We start from the raw sequence: 13,455 nt of genomic DNA, 5'->3' as shown, positions 1-13,455 counted from the left end.
CAACATGTCTTTGGTTGTGGTAGTTGGTACCTAATGGTCTTTATACCTTCTTTAAAATCCTTTGCACAATTGTATCTGCCTCGCATACAATTTATTACATGTGCAGTACCATCAAACGTGTTGTCAACACCTAATTTTTATTTTGAGGAAAAAATTAGTGATAAAGAGTGTTATGATAGTTGTGAAAGAAAATATTAAAATTGTACTAAATATTATGTTGTGAAATAAGCAAAATATTAATAATGTTTCAAATATGCAACTTCTTAACAAATAATAAAATTGATAATGATAAACATGTAAATTGAAATTAAAATGGTGACATTGAGTAACAAACCTTGTTCTCTATAGCCATCCCCGTGATTTTGATCATTTCTATTTTCAACTTCTTTAGTTCTTTCTACACCTGCAATGTAATTATAGAAAATGCTCAATTGGTGTTATTATATATAGAAATAATGATGAAAGCTTTATAGAAGGATATAAACATGAAATTGAGGATAAAAATGGCGACATTGAGTAATAAACCTTGTTCTCTATAGGCATCCCCTTGGTTTTGCTCAACTATATTTTCAACTCCTTCAATTCTTTCTGTAACTGCAATTTATTTATATAAAATGCTCAATTGGTGTAATTATATATTAAAAAAATATGGTTAAAGCTTTATCGATATATTATATAACACTTACCAGTATTAACATTAGAATTTATATGACTTGGTCCAGCCTCAAAGTCATTTGCCATTATAGTTGGATAGGTTGGAGGGAGACCTAAATTTAATATTATAAACATTGACTTAGTATCTTTGTATACATTGACATACAACTAACATGCCAGAAACTATGGATTTTCTCAAAATAATAAGATTCCAAGCAATGAATCTCACCACTGACTTCTTGCATAGCCCTATGCTCAACTGGCATATTGCGTGCCAGGTTACGGATATGGGTAAGCTAACGACTTAGTCCATCCTCGTGATTAGGTGGTATTAGTGATGGGTTTGTTGATGTTGAATTAGAATGTACAACATCTTCTTCATTTGAATTTGTTGGGCCTCCCACTAAAATGTGATCACCACCCAAAGTTTGTTGTCTTTGTCTTGAGTAATTAGCACAACGTCTTGCCAATCGAATATTTCTGCTTTCATTGTCTTCTCGTTGTCTTCTCAAGCGAGCATAATATCTCCATCGTTCTCGACGACGTTCTATGTCATCGGTATTCACCATCGATGTATTTTGCGAACTTATTTCTACATAAAATTAAATTAAATTAAATTTATAGTGATCATTGCGCATACATACACAATAATCAATACATTTTTCTTTGTCACAAATAGGGTGTTTTAAAACCTCATTAAAGTGAACTAATTTTGAACAAATTAATCACATGTAAGAATTGTAATAAATTTTTAGTAAATAGGAGAAATAAGTTACACTTCTTAAAATTATTAAATTATTATTTTAGGTAGAAGTTTTGAGAATATATTTAAATTTAGGTTATGATTTGTTAGATCAATATGATGGAAATATAATTTAGAAAATGTTTAATTTATTTCACAAAATCATTTATAGTTAAAATTAGATTAAATTTTTCGTACTCATTTCACACACTTAAAAAAAAAAAACCATGCCATTTTGGTTAATTTGGATGAGAAAATAATGTGTCTGTTTGTAACTTTATGTGTCTGTGTGTAAGTGTAAGAGAGAGAAGAAGTGGCTTAGTGAGTTTAGAAGTTGAGAGTTGTGGAGGTGATGATTTAAAGGATTTGAATGTACATTTAATTTCTTACTTTACCGGATATAAATATAATGTCAAACAAATATGCAAAGAGGCGCCGAAGTTTGAAAAGAAAAATATTGTTGTTTTACGTTAAAACTTTTTTAATCTCTTCTTTACTAAAGTGCCCTTAATTATCCATAAAAAAAAAATACCCTTACTTACGTGGGACATACTGATACATGGCTTACGTGTAAGAGTTAATTTAGAGCATTTATTATAATTTTGGATTACTACATTTTCCAATCACAAAAAAAAAAAAAAAAAAAAAAAGGGTGTGATATAATAAGAATTTTTATATTACACGTTTGAACATTGTTAATGACTTTTTTAACATTATTTTACACAAGCAAAAAATAATAGGTTTTGGGTTCAAATTTCTTTAAAACCCAAAAAGGGCCGAATTGTATCCAACTACACGGATTAGGTTTTCTTGTCCAGAATTCACATATTTTTGGATCGGGTTCATGGCCATAAATATCTTTAGCTTCAGGGAACAGGCCCACAATTAACATCGTTTTCAAAAGCCTATATTATTTCTCAACTTCACTAATTGGGCATAAAAGTCTTTATATTCTCTACATCATAAATTGGATTCGTGGCCTATTACTATTTCTCACCTAATAAAATTGACCCAAAGCGTTAATCTTTGGTATTTCATAGAATGGGTTCAAGGTCAAATTTTTCAACACTTTACCAAATGGCTTCAAAGTTCGAATCTTCCTACTTCATGGGATGGGTCCAAAGTCCAAATCTGCCACTTCATTACTTAGACTCATGGCTTGTATTTCTCTTACCATATGGATTGGGCTTGAAGTCAATGTCTTTTTTTTTAAATGATGAAATCAAGGCTAAGGGCCCACTTCATCCTTTTCATGACTACATGGTGGACTCCCCAATAAGAGCCCACGCTTACACAAAATGGGCAAGTTAAATTCACTTGTGAAGCCCATGCATATCTCTTGAATGACCCAAGCATAGGACCCATTTAAATAAAAAGGAGGTCCAAGGATTCATGCCTAAGAACTAAGAAGCAAGAGGAGAAAATCCATCCGTTGAGCATGTGTGGGGGACTAACAAGAGGAACCAACTTTGTTTATCTATCAGCACATTTTGGGGGAAAAGTAAATAGCCCATTTGCGCAGTTTCAGAGCCAAGCATGAAGAAGCTATGGCTAAAACTTCACAAAAGCTGAAGACATCTACAACTTTCTGCTTACACGTGACTCATCGAAGTGAAGAATCATTACAAGACTTCATCTAATGAGGGCTCATGAGTTTTAATGGGGAAAACCGAAAACTAAGGAATATGTTGTCAGGGGCGGAGCCAGAAATTTTTGTTTGAGGGGGCCGATTTGTGTTGCTAATTTATTAGTCTATACAAACTTTTATACACATACACAGACACGTCTCTATACACACACAAAAAATTAGTATTTTTCATAATGAATCCTTAAAATTAAATGTTTCATAGAATTAAATTAATCTTTCACCATCTTCCATAGTGAAATCTTTACAATTTTCATTTTCAATATAAGTTACCAAATTGTCTACTGTTGTGAGTAAAAAAATTTCAATTGAATTAATAAAGTGTTCAAAGACATAAATGATCCAAAACTTTAAAAAATACGAGAACACATTTTACCATAAAAAATGAATTTGAGAAACAATATGTTCTCTATAACTACTAGATAAATTGGACAATTTTTTTTAATAACATTATTGAACTAACTCAAATAATTGAGGGGGCCAAGTCCCATTTTTGAGGGCTAATTATTAAAATGTTAAATATTTCTATATAGTAAAGCCTTAACGGTTCAAAGTTTGACAAATCAACTTTAACCATGGCATGTATTCTTCAATTTGAACCTTGGCAAGCAATGTTTGGCCAGTATACCCTTATTTGATATCTCTTAGAATGATGAGACTATGCATTATTCTTTCCCCAAAACTTAATTAGAAATTTAATGCCCACAAAATGACTAGTCATTCACTAGTCCAGAAGTCTAGGTTCCTTACCATTCTTGTAGCATAAGGACTAGGAGAGAGGTCAAGACTCTTTGCCCAATGATTAGACCCCTCTCTAGACCTCTCCCATTCTGTTTATTCTCAGATCTTCCTCTTCCAAGAATTGAATTAAAGAGAAGTATCACCCTAAAATCATATAAACATAAGTACATAACACAACACCTTATATCACAACAAGAACAATCTATCTAGCAGCCACAACCTCTAATCATCATGCTTTCTCATAATTATCTCCAATCCATAACACTCCAAAGAAATTCAATACTCTTCCAAGAAAGTTTAACATTATACCAATGACACTAAGAATAAAAAAGCATTGGAAAGTCATCTAATGTACTTAGATGGAAAGTTTGACGAAGCTTCTTCAACACATGGCTACACGTACACTTTCTCCCTTCATCACACACCAAATTTCCCTCTTTTAATTAATCCAAAGACATCATGGGAACTTTTATCTTGGTTTACAATCTTATTATCACTGGAATCATTTTTTTTTTTTTGGTCATTGTCGAGCTCACATAATTTATTAACCTTCTAGTATAGGATTCTTATATTTATAATTGCTGAAAATATATAGTTTCAGTGCTAACTTATGCAGGATGAATTCATCACATTTCATCTTACCGCTAGACATATAATAACTTGTCTAATTCTACAACAAGACGCTCGCTAGACAGTAGACACTCATTATTAGAATTTTTTTTTAGGCTAAAATGCAAAATTGATTCTAGACGTTTCTTAAAATTTCATTTCAGTCCTCTAATTTTGCTTTCATTGATTTTAGTCTTTTAACTTTCAAGTTATTCAATTAATTCCATAAACTTTTCTTATATGTTGTGGTTAATTTTTCAAATTTTTTAAAATTTTTTTCAAAATTCTTAAATTAAAATTTTCAATTAATGATTGAAAAATATTTTCCAAAATTTTTTTTTTTGGAAATTTTTTTAACAAAAGTTGACGGAAAGACCTTAATTGAATAAATTTGAAACTTAAAGGACTGAAATGAATAAAAGTAAAGTTAGAGGACTGAAATGAAATTTGAAGAAACTTAGAGAGTCAGTTTTGCATTTTAGCATTTTCTTTATTATTTTCATGTTGTGTTATTTCATTTTTTTCTAACAATTTTTGATAAATATATTGTGAGATTTTCATTTGAATATTTACGATATTTTTTAAATTGCTAGCAACAAAAATATTATATTTGAAAGCCAATTAATATCTCTCTCTCTTTCTCTCACAAGTTTTTTTATTTTTATTTTTTTAATTTATTTTATAGCTAGATTGATGTTTTCTAGAATAAACACTACCTTCAAAAAAAAATTATAATATGACAAGAATAAAATAAAATTTAAAGAATAAAAAAATATAATCTAATTTATTAAAGGTCTTATTACAAATTCACTTAATAATATAATTAACTATATAAGAGACTATTTTACAAAAATTAAAATGAGCGTGGATTATGTCCAGTGCCTCCAGAGCACTGGACCCGCTGCAATCATAACACGTGTCCATTTTTGGACACATGTTATCAGTGGCGGCTCCAGGAATTTTGTTTAGGGTGTTTCTTAGGAAGCATAAATTACACAATCTTATCTCTATTTAGCCTTTAGGTAATTAGGTTTGATTCAATGTTATTACTTCCATTCCGTTCCGACCATAACGGCTGAAAAATACCATGCCGGTAAACAAATCAGAATAGTAACCCACCCTATTCCACTTTGGAAAAAATTTCGGGTGTTTCAGTAAATATAGGCCAAAATTCAAGATTTGGCCGGTATGAAGTTTGTGCTTAAAAAAAAAAGTTCGTAAAACCAAAACAAATTTGCATTCTGTAAACAAAAAAACCTCAAAAGGAAAAAAAAGAAAATAAAAAGAAAGAAAAGAAATGAACAAAGGTACCTGTACAGCTAAAAAAAAAAATCGTATTGAGAAATTTGAGACTTAAAACTTGAGAAGAGGCACTGCCACATTGATACTGGTAGAAGACACAAAAGTTACGAACAAGGAGGAAGGCAGAACGTAAATATAAAAGTGTAGATGAAGATGTGATAAAATTTAAAAGTATGAAGTGTAAACATCAAGGAGACAAAAGTTGTGTCTGGTTAAGAATAAATAAGAAAAAATAATTAAAAATGAGAAGTAAGTAATATATGTCTGGTGAGGAAAAATAATACTGTAATAAAAAATAATAAAATGTTGAAAATTGTGTTGTATTGGGCAGTGTGCTTAGTTGAAGGAATCAAGCCACTATATAGCCTGTAGTAGTTTTGTTATAATTTTTTTTTTTCCAAATTTTAGTTCAAATTTTTTTTTTTTGAGTTTTTCCTTTTTGTTTGAAAGAACCCAATGTATTATTAAGTTGCTCAAATAATGGACCAAAATTTAATTTTATTGGCATAAAAAAAAATTCAAGGTAATCTCAAATTTTTTTTTTTTAAGTAAATAAATATAAAGTTTTAAATTATCATATATAAATTTTTTTTTCCCAGGTCAAAATGGTCCTGGGACCACCCTGGCCATAAGGTAGCACTGCCACTACGTGTCATGATCACAATGGATCTAGTATTACAGGACACTAGACGTAAGCTGCACCCAATTAAAACATTAAGTTGTAAAGAGAAATAGCTTCTCAATGACAATTAGTTGAACTCAATTTTTTTTTTTTTTTTTTTTTGGGTGTGAAATAGTTTATGGTTATTGGCTTAAGGAATCCTTTTGGAGGTCGTGGAAAGAGTGCACAGTCAACCTATTTTTTCCCCCCTTTTCTTTTATACCAAAAGTCATCATATATATATATATATATATATATATATGAGAAATGCTTAGGGCATTAGTTAATAATCAATTTAAATAAAGTTTTTATGAGAAAAGAAAAAAAAACAATTAATGTTTTGATAGTTTTTTTATTTCCCATGAAAATAGTATTAAAACTTTTCTAAAATGGATTGTTAATCAATGCCCTAAAAACACTAGTTAACATGACCCTATATATATACATACATATATATATATATATATATATCATTTTTATGGTACACCAATCATAATAAATTTGAGACAAATTCAACAATATTCTAAAAGGATTTAACAGGAGAGTAAGTTTAGCATAACACCAATTTTCACAATTTTATCACGTGATGACTTGTAAGTAGTGAAATCATGGATCCACATAATCTCCTATTTTATTTCCATAACTTACAACTCTCTATGTGGCAAAGTTGTGAAAATTAGCATGGTGCTGGCCTTACTCTTAACATGAGCAGCAACGTTGACTGCAGGATAATTACTCCACTGGATGGTTGCTGGGTGATGACTGATGAGGTTGTTGCACTGATTGGGGTAGGCGGCCTCTAGGTGAGGGACTCTGATGATCGGTCTATATGTTAATCTAACTTTTTTTTTTTTTTAGAAACTATGTTAATCTAACTTAGATTAGGTAAATTTATTTTTCTTTTGTATGTACTATTGTAATAATAATATAAAAAGACTTAGTTTAATTAATTAAAAACGTGCTTTTGAAAAACTGTTCATTTATTTAACAAAAGGTGTAAAGCTCGTGGTTGTATATTAAAAAGTATTGGCGGTAATTAATTGGAATAACAGATGAAAATAAATAAAAATTTGGTACTGGATATTACGAGTGATACTGCAGTAACAAATTATTTTACAATTTTTTTATAAAATTTTATTGTGATTAATTATTATTGATTTTTATTTGGGTCTACCATTAAAATCACTATTTCACTTACTAATAACCACTCATTATATCAATAGTTTGTAAAATAGCATGTAATTCTAGCATTTTTCGTATCACAATCCTAACATAAGACTGATCTCATAAATATAATAAATTATAAAATCGTTTGTTTAAGTTTATATTAAAAGCTTGTTTACGTAGTATTTCTTGAAACTTCCGTTTTTTAGGTGCAATTGTATTTTTTTTTTTTCCATCTTATTTTACTAAGTCAAAAAAGCAAATTAATTTGCTGTCGGCCTGTGTCACCATCACAAACATACATTTGAAATAATGATATCTTTTGCAGAGACGGACCCACTAGGGGGGGGGGGGGGGGGGCGCTTTCTTTGAAAACTTTTAAGTAGTATATTGGTTTTATAGTTGGCCCCTCAAATTTTTGGATTGGTCCAATTGTCCAAAGACAACACAATAAAAAATTCACAAATTATCAATATTATAATTCAATAATTCATAACCAAAAAAATCTCATAGAAAAAAAAATTCCCTTAGGGGGTGACAATAATTTATATGACTTTTTAATTGATTTATAAATTATAAAAAAGTCAATTACAATATTTAAATTTTTTTCAAAAAATAAAATGCAAAATTCTTTTAGAAGCCAATATTGATAATGTAGCATTGCCAACTCTTAATATTAATATCCCAATTTTTTAAAATCCTCAAACAAAGTTTTGAAAACTTCATTAGTGTGATTTTCAGTTGCATCCAAAAGTATGGGTTTATCATATTTTTGAGTTGGTCAATGTGATAAAATTAACATATCAATTCAAATTACCCAAAATCTGGAGATCCGAAGTCCTCTTCTTTTTTTATTATTCTTCTTCGAAAAGGTTAGAATATCATATTATAACTTTCAACATTTTTTGTTCATATTATTTCCTTCTTGACTTAAATATTTATGGTAATAAAGTGCAATTGTTTTGTCTACCATGATTTTTTTTTTTTTAATAGACCATATCACTTGAAATTTTTTTGGTTCATGCTTTGCCCCCCTATGTTCAAATCCTGGTTCCATCCCTGATCTTTTGCTAATTAATTTATTAAATAAAGTCTCGTCAAAATTTTTTTTTTTGATGAATCAAAAATTTTTTAAGTAAAGGAGAAAAGTACTAAATGCAAGATCTTAAAAACTCCTCAAATCTTATCAAGGGTAATAATACTATATAATAGTCTAACAAAATATTTGATTTATGTCGACTTTGTCTCTTTTTCCTTCCAAAGTTCAAATCAGGGACCCCCTCAAAAAAAAAAAAAAAAAAAAAAAAGTTCAAATCAGGGAGTATATTTTTGTTATTATTATTACTAGCATTTAACCCGCGCAATGCGCGGAAATATTTTACATATTTAAAATACCATCAACTTGACATAAAAATACAATAAAGTACTCATTCATGTAATGTAGTAAATCCATTCTATTTTATCGAACAACTAAAATTTTGTATCTCAATTATAGTTATACTATCTAAAGAACAGTAATTCTTACAACATTTATTTATTTATTTACAATATCACCAAGGATAGAATAACGGAAAAAACTAAGTTTTAAAGTAAATAAATTTAAAATTTTAAAATTAAAAAGAATCTTCTAAAACAACATAAACAATGTTCAGACTTGTATTATATGCTTAATTCAAATGACCCACCCCTGCAAAATTCTTCCTAAGTCCACCAAAAACCAATGCGGCTTGATCCAAGTAGGGGGAGAAAAGGAACTCTTGTGTTAAAGCTGTGAAATTATAGAACATAACAAAAAACTTTCATTATAATATAACTTTGTCAATAATATTGGTTAATAAGGTGGGTCTGAGGATTTGAATTATCACACATGAAATCAAGTCAAACAAAGAAATTAAATTAACTTGCATTGTGTACATAACTAATAAAAAATTCGTCTCTTCCCTATATAAAAAAAAAAAAAAAAAAAAAAAAAAAAAAAACTAATAAAAAATTCAAACAGAACAACAAATCATGCATAGTCCTAAAACACAGAACAAAGGATAAGGATTTTCCTAGACTCAAACATGCATGTGGTATAAACTTATAATTAGCAAAGAAGAAGTAGCACAATTTAACCCCCCACCCGACTCATATTTTATATGATAATGATATAAATCATATAATAGGTACATTCAAAACAGGATTGGCAGGGTAAAAATTCATCAGTTATAGATGTCTCATTCAAACATGGTTTCTTCATGTGAGTTTGGCAGCAACAAAAGAAGGAAACCATTTAGGCAATAAACATAAAGATAAAATAAGTAAAAAAAAAAAAAAGTAGGAAAACTATGAACATTAATCTCATGAGCTATTCCTTTCTGTAGATACCAAGGTACTATAACCTAATATACACTGTACAAATCACATACATGAACTAATTAAAATATCGCTTGTCAATCCCTAGCAAATATAGGAAAAACCATGGGATTGCAGTATCATTCTTAATGAACAAAACATGCAACTCACATGATTTTTTTAAAATTGTGATAAGAATTTGTAAAGAATAAAATATGTTAGCCACGTGAGTTCTTCAACACCACATTATCTTAAAAGCGAAGTTTAATTTGAGTCAATTGATGTTTTATAAAAACAAATACCCTAAACAAAATTAAATCTAACACAAATACCCAAAATAAAATAAATCTCTTAAAGAAACTATTTGATTCTAACCAAAAGACTTTAGTTCAAACGGATTCCAACCCAAATTCTAGACTTTAAAGCCGAATTTGTTATTTTTATTTAAAAGCTTTACCTTCCGATGGGTGGGAATACTCTGTTTCCTCTTTCTCGTTGTCCATCTCTTCGTCTTTGTGCGTGACTTACAGTTACCAACTTTCTCTTAATGTTGATTCTAAATGTTTCGGTTTCTTTATATGTAAACAGCAAAAGGTTGTTAGTCATAAGGTTTAAGCAAAAAAAAATCAAACCAAAATAATCAAAATACCTTAATCTCAGCCAAATACGTATAGCAAAAACAATCCCAAGCCTAAATAATATTTAAAGCCAATTTCTTTCCCAAAAAGTAAAAAATGTTTTACAAAATCGAAACTTATTGATAGCAAGTCAGCAAGAGACCGGATGATTGTGGAAGGCCAGAATGGCGGTAATGGCAGTCCTCAAATGTCTCTCTCTGCCTTATGATCTCTATCAATCGCTATTTTTGGAATCTAAATATCTACCAAAACATTCAAAAACCTAAAATCAAAATTAAAAGTAGGATTGGATTCTGACCCAAAATATAAATCCAACAAAAGAAAATTTGGGCAATCCTTCTTGACCTTTCAGTTTCAGTTAAATCTCCACTATGCCGCAAATTTTTTTTGTCTCCTTCCCTTTCTCTGTATCGCTACGAACTCTGCTTGGTTCCTCTATCTTCGTATCCCTTAATCAAAACCAAATCTGACCCAAAATACCAATCTAAATCATAATTAACACCCAATTGATTCTCCAAATAAAAACCCAAAACCCTAAATTTTTAAATTTAAAACAGAACTTACCAGTAGCGATTCCGATGGTCGGGTAGCGAGTGGAGACTTACGGTGATGGCAGAAAATCTGACAGGAAGTGAGAGACATCTTTTCATTCTTGATTGCAAACTGCAGTTTTTGATCTCTCGATCTCTCTCTCCTCCGTTCTTTGCCTCTCTATTTCTCTGTCTCTCTTTTCTCTTGGTCTCTCTTTCTCCTTTCTCCGTGTAGCAATCTTTTTTTTTTTTTTTTTTTTTTTTTTTTTTTTTTTTTTTTTTTTTAAGCGGTTAGTTTTCTTTTATACCAAGAGCGCTCCAAACAGTATTTAACGTAATGAAAAAATTATAATTTTTTACTCTTAAACGGTGTTATAGAGATACCAAACAATATAATGTATCACTTTTTAAAGTTACACATGTTTGAATTTTAAGTAAGGACTTTTCCTATTTGTCGTTACCTCCTTAATTCTAGGAACTCATTTTCTCTCAGCTTCTGCAATTATATATATATATATATATATATAGATTATTTTTTTATACAAGATTGAATTCTACTCTAGCCTAATCTATGTATATGTGTGTGAAACTCCCTCCTTGAGACCCCGGTCTTTACTCTCCACACTCCACACTCCACAAGCACTTATACTTGTGGAGTGACTATCGCACGAAGGGTGTGCGATGGTATTTTTGTTATTTTTCATTTGACGTATTAGAATCCTCCATTGCTTTATGGTCACACAAATTTTAAATAGAATTTTGTCATATTATCTATATTAAACAAATGTTAATTATCAATACCTTTGGTTTTTTTTTTTTTTTTTCATAATTTAATAATTTGATTTGAATCCTGGATGTCTTCATTAAAAATACTAAAGATGCACACATTAATTTAAATCATTGATAATCTCATAAACCCCAAATCATTTATTTCTTTTGTGATACCAAGTCATTTATTTTATAATAATAAATAAAATTTTAATAATTCCATAATATATATACCATAAAGCTTCAAAAGAATGTTAGTCATATCATATCATATACTATATAATAAAAGTTAGGCTTAAAAGCTGTGGTGGCGTCAAGTGGGTTCACCAAATCGCGGAAATTTTTTCTAAATTGTGGTTGCACCAAGTGGCTTTACCAAATCACAACATTATTTTGGATACAAACATTTTTTTTTTTTAAGATAGAGACAACAACTTATTTTTTATTTTTTCTTATATGGGTAAAATAATAATAAATATTTTAACAAAACATGCAACATGCATATAAATTTCAATTGACAGAGACAACAACTTAAAACTTATTTGTTCTTATCAATTTTTTTTAGATAAAATAACAATAAATGTTTTAACAAAACTTGCAACCAACATTTAAGTTTCAGTTGATAGGGAAAACAATATATTTGTTCTTATCAATTTCTTTAATTAGATAAAACAATAAGTGTTTTAACAAAACATGCAACATGCATCTAAATTTTAGAAATTTAAATCCTACTCCAACTAAAAATCTGTTATTAAAATTTCAAAACTTATATATATTCACCAATGGTCTTTCCATAAAATCCTTCTTGCACCCAAAGTTTTTGTTTTTTTCAAGTTGCAACTTACGCAAAGGTATTTGTATGTGATAGTTTTGATTAAATAAATTCATTTCACTTATTGTTCTTTGTTTCTAAATTTGCAAACAAGAGACACCCATTTAAGTTCTTGGTTTCTCTTAGGTAAGTTTTTTTATTTTTTATTTTTGAATTCTCAACTTTTGAACTATTTTGTGTGTTTTAGGTTTTGGTTATTCTATGTATTTAGTTTGTAAGTGTTTTTATTTTTTCAATCAACTATCACTACGAAAAATTTGGTTCAAAACATGTCTTTCACGTGTTGTAGTACAATTTAATTTCAAGTTAATTTTACTTATTGATTGTTGAGACTTTATCAATCTTTATATATTTTTATATTTTAAAATTCTTTTTGTGTTTTGTATTAATTTTATAGTATGCGGAATTCATCCCATATCCTTTTAGATCATATAATTTAAGGTTTCTGCGAACTTTTTCATGACTGTATTTCTTCGAAAGGCTAACTAAATTCAGTTTAAAATTCCTCCTATATCCTTTTAGATCATAGATAATATTTCCTCCTATATCCTTTTAGATCATAGATAATATTTGGCTTAATTGGATCCACCAATTCAAAACCCTATGTAAGTCTATCTTTACTTAACTTCTTTTACATTTTTTTACAAAAAGTTTGGAAATTTGGATTGCTTTTCATTAATGAATTGAGATTTTGGCTTAATTTTGCTTTTGAATGTTTTAATTCTTAAATTTATTATTTTTCATGTGTAATATTAATAAATGTGTTCTTAAAAGCACAAGATAATTAGAAACATTACTCAAGTTGTATAAGTTAGGGTATTAACTATTTGAATAA

The 13,455-nt window shown here is 29.1% G+C and overlaps 1 long non-coding RNA gene across 2 annotated transcripts; it reads right to left on the bottom strand.

Moving 5' to 3' along the window:
• Positions 1-9,088: 9,088 nt before the first annotated feature.
• On the bottom strand, positions 9,089-11,256 carry LOC126717277 (uncharacterized). Of its 2 annotated transcripts, XR_007652494.1 has the most exons (5): positions 11,055-11,256; positions 10,836-10,956; positions 10,502-10,732; positions 10,310-10,424; positions 9,089-9,286 (listed from the first exon to the last, which is right to left on the bottom strand). It is a non-coding gene; the product is annotated as an uncharacterized LOC126717277 (long non-coding RNA). The 2 variants fall into 2 exon arrangements; XR_007652493.1 differs by lacking the exon at positions 10,502-10,732 and having other exon boundaries at positions 9,096-9,286; positions 10,789-10,956.
• Positions 11,257-13,455: the final 2,199 nt, after the last annotated feature.

The sequence above is a fragment of the Quercus robur genome, chromosome 3 (assembly GCF_932294415.1).
Source record: "Quercus robur chromosome 3, dhQueRobu3.1, whole genome shotgun sequence".
Classification (NCBI taxonomy): Eukaryota; Viridiplantae; Streptophyta; class Magnoliopsida; order Fagales; family Fagaceae; genus Quercus; species Quercus robur.
Note: the sequence above shows the minus strand (reverse complement) of the source record. Positions and strands in the feature narration are given on the sequence as shown.